This window comes from Mercenaria mercenaria, chromosome 2 (assembly GCF_021730395.1).
Source record: "Mercenaria mercenaria strain notata chromosome 2, MADL_Memer_1, whole genome shotgun sequence".
In the NCBI taxonomy this organism is placed as follows: Eukaryota; Metazoa; Mollusca; class Bivalvia; order Venerida; family Veneridae; genus Mercenaria; species Mercenaria mercenaria.
Window position 1 is genome coordinate 36,541,187 of NC_069362.1, and position 14,463 is coordinate 36,555,649.

The 14,463-nt window shown below is 37.8% G+C and overlaps 1 protein-coding gene across 1 annotated transcript in view; it reads right to left on the reverse strand.

The window, feature by feature from the left end:
- Positions 1–12,151, reverse strand: part of LOC123563729 (erlin-1-like) — a 100,142-nt gene extending 87,991 nt beyond the window's left edge. The window contains exon 1 of the mRNA XM_045356694.2: positions 11,999–12,151. The gene's annotated coding sequence lies outside the window, so the exon portion shown is untranslated. The remainder of the gene's footprint in view (positions 1–11,998) is intronic.
- Between the last annotated feature and the right edge of the window lie 2,312 nt (positions 12,152–14,463).

The window sequence follows — 14,463 nt, forward strand, 5'->3', positions numbered from 1 at the left end:
TTAACGGCACGTGACCCAGTTTCAAACTTGGCCTAGATTATCATCAAGGTGAACATTCTGATCAATTTTCATGAAGATCCATTCAAAAGTATGGCCTCTAGAGAGGTCAAAAGGTTTTTCTATTTTTAGACCTACTGACCTAGTTTTTGACCGCAGCTGACCCAGTTTCAAACTTGATCTAGATATCATCAAGGTGAACATTCAGACCAACTTTCATACAGATCCCATGAAAACAGGGTTCCCACACTTTTTCGTCTATGAAATTTATTAGACTTTTCCAGGATTTTTCCAGGACCTTGTTGCAATTTTCAAGGACCTCTGTACGACATATCGGGTTGTATGTTCCCGTCAATTTTTCTAGATTCAGTGCAAAAAATATAAGAACAAGAGGGCCAAGATGGCCCGATATTGCTTAAAAATTTCTACTCAATAAATACAGGCTCTGCAAATTTCTTTTTCTTTTTTTTTTTTTATTTTGTTTCCTTACTGTCCTCAAGTTTTGTCTCTCAAGGAAACTATGAATCATTTACTTGTCTAGCATGTTGTGAAGAATTAATCAACTCCTTCATAATAACTATACCTCTGGTGCCACCTACATTATTTATATAATCTTTGATACACTTCTAGCAATTAAATTATTTTTCAGTCAAGTTGATGTTTGTTCACTGAATTCAAGCGTGTCACTAATCACAATTTTCACAATTGTTCTCGAAAAATAATCGGAATTTCACAGGGCTTCTTAAAAATCGACACAAAAATGACCGATAGCCTAAAATTACTGTTTAAAAATTCAAGCATAGCTACCTATATAGGCTCATCAACCACAAAAACATTGGTATTTTCGAAAAAGGAAATTGAAATGACATACATGTCCGCCATTTTGAATCATAAATTACTTCCCTTAGCCAAATGGGATAATTCCCAATATTTTCCTGTACCTTTACCGTTCTCTTGCCAAATTCCCGTTATTTTCATGGCCAGGAGTCAATTTTTGAAATTCACTGACTTTTCACGTTTTCCCCCATAGCGTGGGAACCCTGTGAAAAATATCACCTCTAGAGAGGTCACAAGGTTTTTTATTATTTGACCTACTGACCTAGTTTTTGAGGGCACGTGACCCAGTTTCGAACTTGACCTAGATATCATCAAGATGAACATTCTGACTAACTTTCATGAAGATCCATTGAAAAGTATGGCCTCTAGAGAGGTCACAAGGTTTTTCTATTTTTAGACCTACTGACCTAGTTTTGGACCGCACGTGACCCAGTTTCGAACTTGACCTAGATATCATCAAGATGAACATTCTGACCAACTTTCATAAAGATCCCATGAAAAATGTGACCTCTAGAATGGTCACAAGCAAAAGTTTACGGACGCACGCACGGACGGACGGACGAGGGACGCTGCGCAATCACAAAAGCTCACCTTGTCACTTTGTGACAGGTGAGCTAAAAATGCATGTGGACCCTGCATTCGCTTGCAACTTTCATCAACCTTTTCAGGCACAGAATTCTGAGTTCTGTTAAAAGTGTCTCTGAAAGGAATTGTTTTGTTTATTTACATAGACAAATTGTTCTTACAAATAAACAGATGTTTGCTTTTCAGTGTAATACAGGCTGTCGGCTGATGTAAATCTCATTATAAAAAGAAACAAGAAGCTGCGTTCAATAAACGCTTGATGCCCCCAGTGGCATCCTTATCGGTAGAAAGCAACAAAAGTCCAAAACGAGGTCAAGGTCAAACTGAGGTCAGGTGATGTCTGAAGATGAGGAATGGTCACAGGTTACATCTGCATTAGTATCAAGTCATTCTAGTTAGGGGCACTGATGCTAGATGAAATGGTCCCCATTTGGTTAACCTCGTATGGACGGACGGACAGACGGACAAACGAACGGACGGACGGACAGGACAATCACTATATACCTCCCGCATCAGTAGATGCTAGGGGCATAAAAATCCTATTCATTTTTCGTCAAAATCCCATTGATTCAAGGCAAATGGGATTTAATCTCATAACGGTATGGGGCCTCCGTGGCCGAGTGGTTAGAGTCGTTGACTTCAAACCATTTGCCCCTCATCGATGTGAGTTCGAAACCTCATTTGGGGCGTAGAATTTTTCATGTGAGGAAGCCATCCAGCTGGCTTACGGAAGGTCGGTGGTTCTACCCAGGTGCCAGCTCGTGATGAAATATGCACGGAGGGGCACCTGGGGTCTTCCTCCATCATTAAAGCTGGAAAGTCGCCATATGACCTAAAATTGTGTCGGTGCGACAATAAACCCAACAAAATAAATAAATAAACATAAAGGTATCTACCAAAAGGGATCCCTGTAACTATTAGATTATGTCAGGCGCAGTGAAAAATTAGGGATTTAGTTTGATACATAAAACCATTAGCTTGGAAGTTTTGATTTCCAGGAGAAATAATTGATTTCCATATGTCCGGGAGATGGACCGAAAATCCTTGAGTCTCACGGACGATCCGGGCGACTTGACATGTATGCTACCTTGCTGTTTTTACATGTCTGCCAGAAAACTCTTCCAAAACAGTATGCGGTTATCGATCACGCGACACGAAGCGGAGCCATGTAAAATCTATTTCTGGATATTGCTAACCCCTTTCGCGAGTGTTAAATAAATGTGTTTAAACTTTAGGGTGCGTTGTTTAAAATCAAAGGTTGATTGGCAAGTGGCAGTGTTGAATACACAACCGGACTAACTGGCTTGTTTATTAGGTTGCTTTTATATGTTGTTTCAGCAATTACAGTTAGGGATGTGAAATACACAGCTGAAAGCTGCATTCTCTTGATAATAATGCTTCAAAAAAAAAAACAAGAGCTGTCACTAATGGTGACAAATGCCCCCGCAGCACCTTGACCTTTGACCTGGTGACCTTGACCTGGTGACCCCAAAGTCAGTAGGGGTGGTGTACTCAATAAGTACTATCAGCATGTGAAGTTTGAAGGTCCTGAGTAAAGTGGTTTGCGAGTAAAGTGCCTTCATGCAAAAAGTTAACATTGACCCCTGTGACCGTGACCTTTGACCTGGTGACCCCAAAGTCAGTAAGAGTGGTGTACTCAGTAAGTACTATCAGCATGTGAAGTTTGAAGGTAGTGGGTGCAGTGGTTCGCGAGTAAAGTGACTTCATGCAAAAAGTTAACATTGGCCCCTGTGACCTTGACCTTTGACCTGGTGACCCCAAAGTCAGTAGGGGTGGTGTACTCATTAAGTACTATCAGCATGTGAAGTTTGAAGGTCCTGGGTGAAGTTGTTCGTGAGTAAAGTGCCTTCATGCAAAAAGTTAACGTTGGCCCTCAGCTGTGACCTTGACCTTTGACCTGGTGATCCCAAAGTCAGTAGGGGTGGTGTACTCAATAAGTACTACTGTGTGTCTACATGTATCAGCATGTGAAGTTTGAAGGTCCAGGGTGTAGTGGTTCGCGAGTAAAGTGTCTTCATGCAAAAAGTCAACGTTGGCCTTTGTGACCTTGACCTTTGACCTGGTGACCCCATAGTCAGTAGGGGTGGTGTAATTAATAAGTACTATCAGCATGTGAAGATTGAATGTCCTGGGTGCAGTGGTTCGCGAGTAAAGTGCCTTCATGCAAAAAGTTAACGTTGGCCCCTGTGACCTAGACCTTTGACCTGGTGACCACAAAGTCAGTAGGGGTAATGCAGGGGTGTGGAAATCCTACCATTTTTCACTTGTCCATGGACAAATGATCTTATGAATCTACTTGTCCGCTGTCAAAACTTACTTGTCCAGAATTTTAACATTTAAGCATGCAAATAATTCTTTTTTTTAGACAATAATCTAGGTAGTAACAAAAGCAAACATAATAAAGTGTGATGCTGTAGCTGTTTCAAACAAGAGGGCCAAGATGGCCCTAGGCCGCTCACCTAAGAAACACACCATAACACAACATATTAAACAGTGTAAACATGTTTGACCTAGTGATTTCATGGAAAAAAATATCCTGATCAATTATCATTAAAATTGGAGCAAAAATCTTGAGTATAAGTAAGCATTTTCTTTGATTTGACCTAGTGACCTAGTTTTTGACCCCAGATGACCCATATTCGAACCTGACCTAGATTTTATCAAGGCTATCATTCTGACCAAATTTCATGAAGACCAATTGAAAAATACAGCCTCTATCGCATACACAAGGTTTTTCTTTGATTTGACCTAGTGACCTACTTTTTGACCCAAGATGACCCATATTCAAACTTGACCTAGATTACATCAAGGCAACCATTCTGACTTAATTTCAGGAAGATCAACTGAAAAATATAGCCTCTATCGCATACACAAAGTTTTTCTTTGATTTGACCTAGTGACCCAATTTTTGTTCCCAGATGACCCATATTCAAACTTGATCTAGACTCCATCAATGCAATCATTCGGACCAAATTTCATGAAGATCAATTGAAAAATACAGCCTCTATCGCATACACAAGGTTTTTCTTTGATTTGACCTAGTGACCTAGTTTTTGACCCAAGATGACCCATTTTCATATTCAGCCTACATTTCATTAAGGTTATCATTTTGACTTAATTTCAGGAAAATCAATTGAAAAATACAGCCTCTATCGCATATACAAGCTTTTCCTTTGATTTGACCAAGTGACCTAGTTTTTGACCCCAGATAACCAATATTCTAAACCGACCTAGATTTTATCAAGGCAATCATTCTGACCAAAATTCATGAAGATTAATTGAAAAATACAACCTCTACTGCATACACAAGGTTTTTCTTTGATTTGACCTAGTGACCTAGTTTTTGACCCCAGATGATCCATATTCAAACTTGATCTAGATTTCATCAAGGTAATCATTCTGACCATAATTCATGAAGAATAATTGAAAAATACAGCCTCTATCACATACACAAGGTTTTTCTTTAATTTGAACTAGTGACCTAGTTTTTGATCCCAGATGACCCACTTTCGAACTCGGCCTAGATGTCATCAAGGTTATCATTCTGACCAAAATTCATGAAGATTAATTGAAAAATACAGCCTCTATCGCATACACAAGGTTTTTCTTTGATTTGACCTAGTGACGTAGTTTTTGATCCCGTATAACCCATTTTCGAACTTGGCCTAGATTTCATCAAGGTTATCATTCTGACCAAAATTCATGAAGATTAATTGAAAAATACAGCCTCTATCGCATACACAAGGTTTTTCTTTGATTTGATCTAGTGACCTAGTTTTTGACCCCAGATGACCCATTTTCGAACTCGACCTAGATTTCATCAAGGTAATCATTCTGACCAAATTTCATGAATCAGTTGAAAAATACAGCCTCTATCGCATACACAAGCTAAATGTTGACAGACGACAGACAGAAGACGGATGCCGGACATAGAGCGATCAGAAAAACTATGAGCTAAAACTAAGCTTCAGACACTTTTGCTTGTGTTTGTCCGCGAGGCAGTCGAACATTTAGCAGAAAGACTGCCCATCATGCCATGCAAAGCCATGTGAGAAAACATAAAAGTTTCTGTTAGAAAACATGAAACCTCCTGACTTGTACGAGCGAGCTCTTTGTGCTTCGACTTTTGACTTCCATTTTTGTTGGCAGACAAAGTTGTAACAACGAATTTGTCCAAAACTTTGAGATAATTGTTTACCTTTCCGGTTTCTATTTGCCGAGTTACCTTGTACAAAATCACACGAGCCAGCAACAAGGAACCAATCAGAACGCAGAAAAAGAGATGTTAAATTTAGACACAGTATGGTTTTCCCAAAACTGCAAAAATCAAGAGGCCCTAGGTGGATGAAACATCCATTTCGTACGTCAAATTTGTTTATAAACTCCATAAATTTGAAGCAATGTTCAGCGTTTCTAAATTATTCTTTCCTTTTTCATTTCAAACAAGAAAGTTTGTGCTTGTCCATGGACAAACAGAATGCAAAAAGGCACTTGTCCGCCATCAAAAAGTCCCGAGTCAGACAAGTCGGACATTGGAATTCCACACCCCTGTTTAATGTACTCAATAAGTACTATCAGCATATGAAGTTTGAAGGTCCAGGGTGCAGTGGTTCGCGAGTAAAGTGCCTTCACGCAAAAAGTTAACGTTGGCCCCTGTGACCTTGACCTTTGACCTGGTGACCCCAAAGTCAGTAGGGGTGGTGTACTCAATAAGTACTATCAGCATGTAAAGTTTAAAGCTTCTGGGTGCAGTGGTTCGCGAGTAAAGTGCCTTCATGCAAAAAGTTAACGTTGGCCTTTGTGACCTTGACCTTTGACCTGGTGATCCCAAAGTCAGTAGGGGTGGTGTACTCAATAAGTACTATCAGCAAGTGAAGTTTAAAGGTCCTGGGTGCAGTGGTTCGCGAGTAAAGTGCCTTCATGCAAAAAGTTAACGTTGTGACGAACTAACGAACGGACGGACAGTTGAAAACTAATATACCTCCCTACGGCAGGGCATAAAAAACTGACCTACCAACCCTACTTTTTTTGGCCATGCCACCAGAAACACAACTATTTTTTTTTTGGCCTAAGGATTCATTCTAATTCTGAAGTGTTGCACCCTGCATGACATAGCGCTTCCTTTGAGTGTGTAAAGTTTATTCGACTCCCATATTTCTTTACATATTTTCATGAATAAGACATGAACAAAGTGCAAAATAAATTATCATTCTCGCAAAAATCAAATAGCCCGAGACCGGTAATGCAAAAGTGAGTGGCTAGGGGTCTGGTAGTGGTAACCAGACCTCTAAACCGGCTCGAGTTCTGGAGTCTAGAAGACTGGTTAGCTCTGTTGGTAGAGCACCTGGCTTGTAAGAAAAGGGTGGTAGGTCCAATCTTACACTGGGTGAATGATAATACGGTTGAAATAGGGATACAAAATCGAGTCCATCTATCGAAGGCACCTTGTCATACCGGTATCCGGAAAATCCAAATTTTAGTATGGATCCGATGTACCTCATTTAGGAGACGCAAGTCGTTAGACTCTTGCAATAGGTCAGTTTTATAGGTAAAATCTATTTTCTAGCTATTCTTGTTCACTTGTTGTCGTAATTATATGGGCGCCGCCAAACTGTCTTCTTCGCCGAATGTATTTTAATATATATCATTTCATTGTTTAATAATATTGTTTAGAGTATTTTCATTTGTTTATGTTAAGTCCAATTATTAATTGTTCATATCTGTCATGTGACTGTGCGCAGGAAATTTCATTTATATAGCTGTGTATGGCAGTTTATTATTTAGATAGGCTGTACCAGGCAACTGGTACATCATCGAAGCCTAAGTGCTTCACTTATTTAATTGAGAACATTCTCATATAATTTCTTGCTTCTAGCAAAACTAAAACTTCAATACATTTCACTTCTTCTCTTTTTAAAAATAATTAATAATTCTAGTTTTGTTCTTAAAGTTTCTTTATTTATTTAAATTAAATAAATACTGGAATAATTAAATAAATATATATATATATATAGATATTTTCTATAAATAAAACAGTAGCACCGAGTTGTTGACTCTCCTCTTCATTGTAGTGTAGTAAATTCCCCAGAAATATATCGGCCATAGATTAATCAGTTCTACCACCTGACACTATATGATCACCTAGATTAGGAATTTATGTATAGATCTATTCCCAAGCTGAGATTCGAGCCAGTCCGACTAGAGCCTGGTACACTCTTATGCATGCCCCGGTTGCGTATCCAGCCCCTAGTTCCAGTCACAGACACTTGGGGGTCAGCACTCCTCCCCCTCCCAGGCCGCCCCTGACAACCCTCAGTCAATATATTTTCACTTTTCTAAAACAAACTGAGCAAATGTCTCGATCATCCAACAACTTCTGTTACCATTTCAACATGTTTAAAAAATTCCCATACTCTATCAATGCTCAAAAAAACACAAGATAACTTACTTCACAATGTAAACACAATTTTCTTGTCCAAGGAATAGAAGAATAGATCCCAGCTTGATGTTGAGCAGTCAAATTTTCCTTCACAGAGCCAGGACACAGACGATATCGGTAGCGGTTAAAATAAAAATACTTGCTAAGAAAGTCAACCGCCGCGATTGCCGAGATAGTACAGACGCTGGTTCTGAAAATTATTTTTTTGGCAGGGCCCCTGAGGTTCGCTCTGCACTTTGGGTATTCTTTTTTTTTCTTTTTTTAATATAATATTTTCATTTTCTTTTTAACAATATGTTCTCAAGATAAAAAAAAAATATTTAAAAACAGAAAAAAAGATTGTCCATAGCGCGGAGCGAACCCACGACCCTGCCCAAATATAAGCTCAAAGAACCAGCGTCTGTACTCTCTCGGCCATCGCGGCAGTTGACGTTGTGAGCGAGTATTTTTATTACAACCACTAACAATATCGTCTGTGTCCCGGCTCTGTGTAGTAAATTTGACTGCGCAACATCAAGCGGGGATCTTTTCTCCTATTCCTTGGAGAAGCTATTTTGTGTTGAAAACGCTCGGAGTAAGTTGTCTTTAGTTTTTCTGAGCATCGATAGTATCCCCACACAACCTATTTTCGACCACAACCTATTTTCGACAGCCTAGGACTTTGTATGTTAAAGTCTTTACAAGCCAAATTTATCAGTTGTGATTGTTTCACTGTTTACAGCAGAGACAGAACATGTTAGGAACCTATTCTCCTTCAGTTTTGGTACTTGGAAGTTTATACAAATTCCAATTATGTAGCAGTACCATGTTTTCATGAGGTTTTCCTTATTACAAAAAACCTGCACGTTTCCTTGTCTACTATATATTCTTACTTAAACCAATATCTGTATTCAGGGCCCTCTTTTGTCGATTTTTGGGGCGGAAATTCGGTCCCGTTCCCCCCTCGAAATAGTATGTTTCCCCCCCCCACCAAGTATAGAAAAATTCCCCCTCGAAAGAAAAAAAAAATCAAGAAAAAAATCGATACCCGATAGTCTTAGGAGCGTCTCGTAACTTAATGGGCCTGATAAAGTTTTACTGATCCGTATAATATGCGCGTTTTTCAGTTCCCCGGATGCGTGTATGCAAAGTTATTTCCCTTTGAAAAAAAATGTCACATAATGCAAAATCATACCGTAAAAAGATCTTGGATGCAACAGGGGCGAAATGCGCAAAGATAGATTTGCTTTTTAAGCAGCATGCCCTCAAAAAACAAACTACTGTCACGGACACCGCTGTTTCACCAGGGCCAGACATGCACGATCAGGTAGATACGATGAAGGGAAGCCCTGCTCCGGCTGCTGCTGAGACAATGTTCGTGGATACTGCTAGTGCTACCGATAATCGATTGGATGTCACATAATTGATTTAATAAAAGAAAATAAAAAGTTGCCTGTTTTCAATAGATTATGTTCTGTACAATACTTCAGATATATTCACATTAGTTTGATATCTGTAATACTCAATTGACCTTAATTTAAGGGGTTATGTCATATCTCCAGAATGAATTCCCCCCTCCCTTGAAAACGACGCGAAATTCCCCCCTCCAAGGGCCCCGGCCCCAATCCCCCAAAATGTAGAGAGGGCCCTGGTATTTATATATCTTTTGTACTAAATGTATATTGCTTAACACATGTTTGCTGCCAGAATTGTGAAGCATACTGTAATTAAATTATTTTGACAATGCAATCATGATGCCTGTCCTTGCAACAGTTTTCTTCATTTTCTAAGCAATCTGAAATATTCGGAGTGTCAAAAGCTTAGCAATAATATGATACATTGTCATCTGTGACAGCTATCAATGTAGCAGATGTGACACCTTGGTTCTCTGGAGTAATTGAGCACATGATATAGTTCTTTAGATAATGCACTAACTTTTGTCTGCCATTTACTCAGACATCCCAACTTTTTCTGAATGCCAAGTGGGAGTTTTTGCTTTCCAAAGTGGGAGATTGAGGTGTCCAAGTGGGAGATTTTATACCGCGGTAATTATGTTCATGATAACGAAGCTTTTAACAAATCTAATGATAATATAAACTTATTTGCCCATATAAAATCACTAGTCTTAAAACATTCACTTGTCTATATTTTGGAACAATAATACATGAAGCCTTCTGTGCAAAATTAAATAGTTATGGCACTTTAAGCACTATGTCTTAATTCAAAACACCACTGAGAATTAAACCTGCACTTTTATTTCTTTTTGTTGGAAAGAAGACTCCCCAGGTGAATTTTACATGACAAACAGTGCAGCTGTTAGAACTGTAAAAACAAAATGTATATAGCTAAAAGAATAAAAGTTCAAGCAATAGAAAATTTACTGTTTGATTCTCATCCCTGTCAACCAGTATTTAAAACCCCTCGCTCAAATACTTTTATTGATCAAAATCCTGTTATCCAAAATTGAATGTCCGGGTATTGTTACACTTTCGTAGATTTGCCTAAATCTCCAGTTAAAAGGATGTGTTTGACAAATTGTTTTGATGCAAAGACAGTTTAACAGCATTTGATAGTAAGTGATATTAAAATTTACCATGACATTTCCTCTTCTCAAAATGAATTTAAGAGAAATGTTTTAAAACCTAGCAGGTTGACTCGGCGACCATCTACTTTCGATTTCAAAAAGTTACAGAAAAAGGTAAAGCCAGTATAATTTCTAATCTAAATTTGATTGAATTTAATTAGATATCTAATGTCTGGATTTTAATTTCAATTGTGACACATTAATCAACACCTGGCTTTGTTGAATCGTGTAATAAACAATAATCAGCACGGGTAGAATAAGGTGCGAAAATATCCGAAAGGTGTTGTTTACAGACTCGATCAGTAATGATACATACAGTATCAGATAGGCGCAAAGAAGTGGATTATTTCATAATTTTTGTTTTTTTCATTGTTGTTTATGTTGTTTTGTTGTTGTTTTTTTTAATCGGGAGTTTGAGACTTCTGATCGGGGTGATCGGGTTTTACAACCAGAATCGGGAGAAACCCGATCGGATCGGGAGAGTTGGGATGTCTGTTTACTTTACCCTACCCAATGTAATCTAGGTGCCAATTTAGGCAAGTGTACCTACAGTACATTGATCTGCCATGTTGGTTTGGTGTTTGTTGCCAGACTTGATTCGTGTGTGTTCTTTGTTTGCCATGTTGTAATTAAACTACTGTAAAAGTTTAGTGCGGTTTCTTTTTGCTGAAATGAAAATAACACCTGTGGTCGGATTTAGGTTGTAAATTTTCAGCAGGACTTCCTACTGATGGCTTTCAAAATTATCATGCCAATGATCCAATCAGTAAGAAACTTGAATGGTATGCTTTTTAGCACTTATGCTGATAGAAAGTGTGAGACAATAAACCAAAGATTTGGACGTGCATTTGTACAAAACTGGACAGAAACCGGTTAAGCAGTCGAAAACTGGTTGTGCCGGGATATCATATATGGGAGATTTTTTAAACAGATTGAAATGGTAACAGAAGTTGTTGTATGATCGAGACATGTGCTCAGTTTGATTTAAAAGGCGAACATTTATTGGCTGGCAGGGGCGAATTGGAAGGGGGACAGTTTCTGACGAATGTGTCACCTTATGTACCAGACACTTTATGTACCAGCACTTTATGTACCACTTTGGACACCTTATGTACCACATATATGGTATATAGTGGATGATCATTTTTGTATTGATTTGATGAAAATGTTATATTTTATGTTACTTGAAATGTATTTTACTAAATTTAAAAGTTATAATTTTCATAATTAATCAGGTAAAATTTAACACTTTCTCATAGAAATGATAACAACATTCTATGGACTTGAGCTGATTAAATCAAAGTTGTTTTCACAGGTTATTATCACATATTCACAGTGCTACACAATGATATACAATTACTATATGATATATAGGTGGTACACTAAGTGTCAAAGTGGTACATAAAGTGTCTGGTACATAAAGTGACTGGTACATAAGGTGTCGCACCCGTTTCTGACCCCCACAAGTGTCTGTGGTTCCGGGATGATTTTCAAAACAATGTTTAAAAAGAAGTTTTGTGGTATTTCGACATTCTATGCATGTCAGTTATGTTTACCTCTATCAGTCAGTAACTTATCAATGAATGTCGTCTTTACGAAGGTGTAAAAAGAAACTACAGAATAAATTGCTGAATTTGACGCTGAACTCGATGAGGCGGTGTTCGAAAATTATATCTTTGTGTGATAAAAATATTACACTAACAGGTAAAAAACTACCAAATATTGGGCGTCACAATTGGTCCCAATTTCGTCCCAATGTGACCAATTTTCATCTGATATGCATGTGGTAATATCATTCTCATTACTTTGTAAGTGAAACTTACAAAATGAAAAAGAGAGAAAATTCAACAAGGAAAGTAAAGACTACTCCCCTTACAGCAGTGTCACAAACATGCTATGTCAGCTGAGATGGCGTACCCTTAAGATAGGAGATCTGATTCACGCCTCCTTATGTTCTACAAGATAGTGAATGGTTTGGTTGCTGTGCCACTTCACCCCCCCCCCCCCCCCACCCTCCTATGTCAGCCCCCCATCCCGTCTAACAAGACATATGCATTCCAACTCCTATACTCAGATCCTCACTCCCTGTAATTACTATAAGTACTCTTCCTTTCCAGCCACCATAGTGCTTTGGAATTCCCTTCCAGTACAACTGGTGCAAGCCCCCACCCTGAATCAGTTTAAGCAGGGTGTGACCAAACTTGTACACAATGCTTAACATGATAGACCTGTTTTTAAACTGCTTTTATCTGTAAATCATTCTTGTTTTTAACACTATCAACTGTATTCATACTTGCAATACACACCGTGTATTACTTTTATTCTCCTATCCAATCTACTTTTAACTTCTTGTACAGGCGCGCAGCTGCACAAAATACTCGCAGAGAGGAGTGTTGCAGTATAAATAGATAGATAGATATTAAGCTAGGCTGTTTTTCACTTATGATGAATAAGTCTTTTGAAACATCAGTATACCCAGAAAATTTGAAAATAGCGCAAGTAACACCAGTTTACATACCGTATTACATTCAGCATTATTTGTTAAATTGCATAGAATTGGTCTGTCGGGCAATTATCTTAACATGATACAAACTATCTATAGTGACTCTCTTTTTTGTGTAAAATCCGAAAACCGTATATCAGAAACTGTAGCACTTAAAGTCGAAGTTAAGCAAGGGGATAATTTGAGCCCAAATTTGTTCAAATTGTATATAAATGACTTTCCAGACATCTTTGATATTTCAGTAGATTTGAATCATACCAAAGTAAATTGCCTTTTATACGCAGATGATTTAATTTTGTTGTCAACAAGTAAAACAGGGCTTCAGCATTGTTTAAATAAACTATATATCAACTTACTGTGAACAGAAGGTCTAACGCGCAATTTAAATAAAACCAAAGTAATTGTATTTTGTAATGGAAAACCTCCTAAAATTGATATGTATTATGGATCACAGATAATAGAACAAGTAAATAGTTACAAATACATAGGAATCTTGTTTTCAGCTAATGGTAATTTTAGAGAGTGTCAGGATGATCTTTACAAGAGAGCTTTAAGAGCCTATTTCAAATTACTTAAATGCTGTGATGGTAATTCAGTAAAACCTATTCATGATTTTACTTGTCACATTTTATTTTATGATGGTATTCTCGTATAATAACTTAGCTGTTCACTATTGTTAAGGGTTTTGTAAATAAATTTGAAAACTGTTATTCAGCTTGGTTTTTATTTGGTCTAACTTTAGAGTAAACTTGATATACCCAGTGTACGAACCTAGGGTAGTAACCACCCTGCTGAAATATCTGCTCTTTGGAGCTACAGCATGGCTGGAAAGTTGCATGCTTAGTGAAACTTGAGTGAACTTGAGGGTTGCTAGTTAAGTGCATCATACGGGCACTATTTTAAGTCTGAGCAGATGGAACGGTTACAGAAAATTGATGCTGCTTTATTAGTACATGATGCTTATATTGAAAGTTGTTCAATACACAGAGGTAACAAAACAGCTGGATATAAAGTTGAACAAGTTAAACATATCTGCACATTGTTACTCTTCTAAAGGGCTAATGTCATCAATAAAAAGTAAGCTTTTATTGAATTTTAAACAACAGTGGCAAAATAGATTAGTGAAATGTAAAAATGAAAACTCAGGTAAACTGCGTACTTACGCAAAATTTAAGAACATTTTTGAGCTAGAAAATTACCCAAGTGTCATAAATGATGGAAAAATCAGATCCTGTTTTGCCAAATATAGAATTAGTACTCATAAACTGGAAATAGAATTAGGCAGATACAGTAAAACTCCTTTGGAAAACAGGCGATGTAGGTACTGCGACTCTGGGGAGGTCGAAGATGAACAACATTTACTCTTAAACTGCTCTAAGCATTCTGCTCTCAGAGCTTATTTCATCAAAAAAGTTTCTGAAAAGTGTAAAAACTTTTCACTACTATCTGATATGAACAAACTAATATTTCTTCTATGTAATGACGACGTGTCCATTTTAAACCTGTTAGCCAGATTTA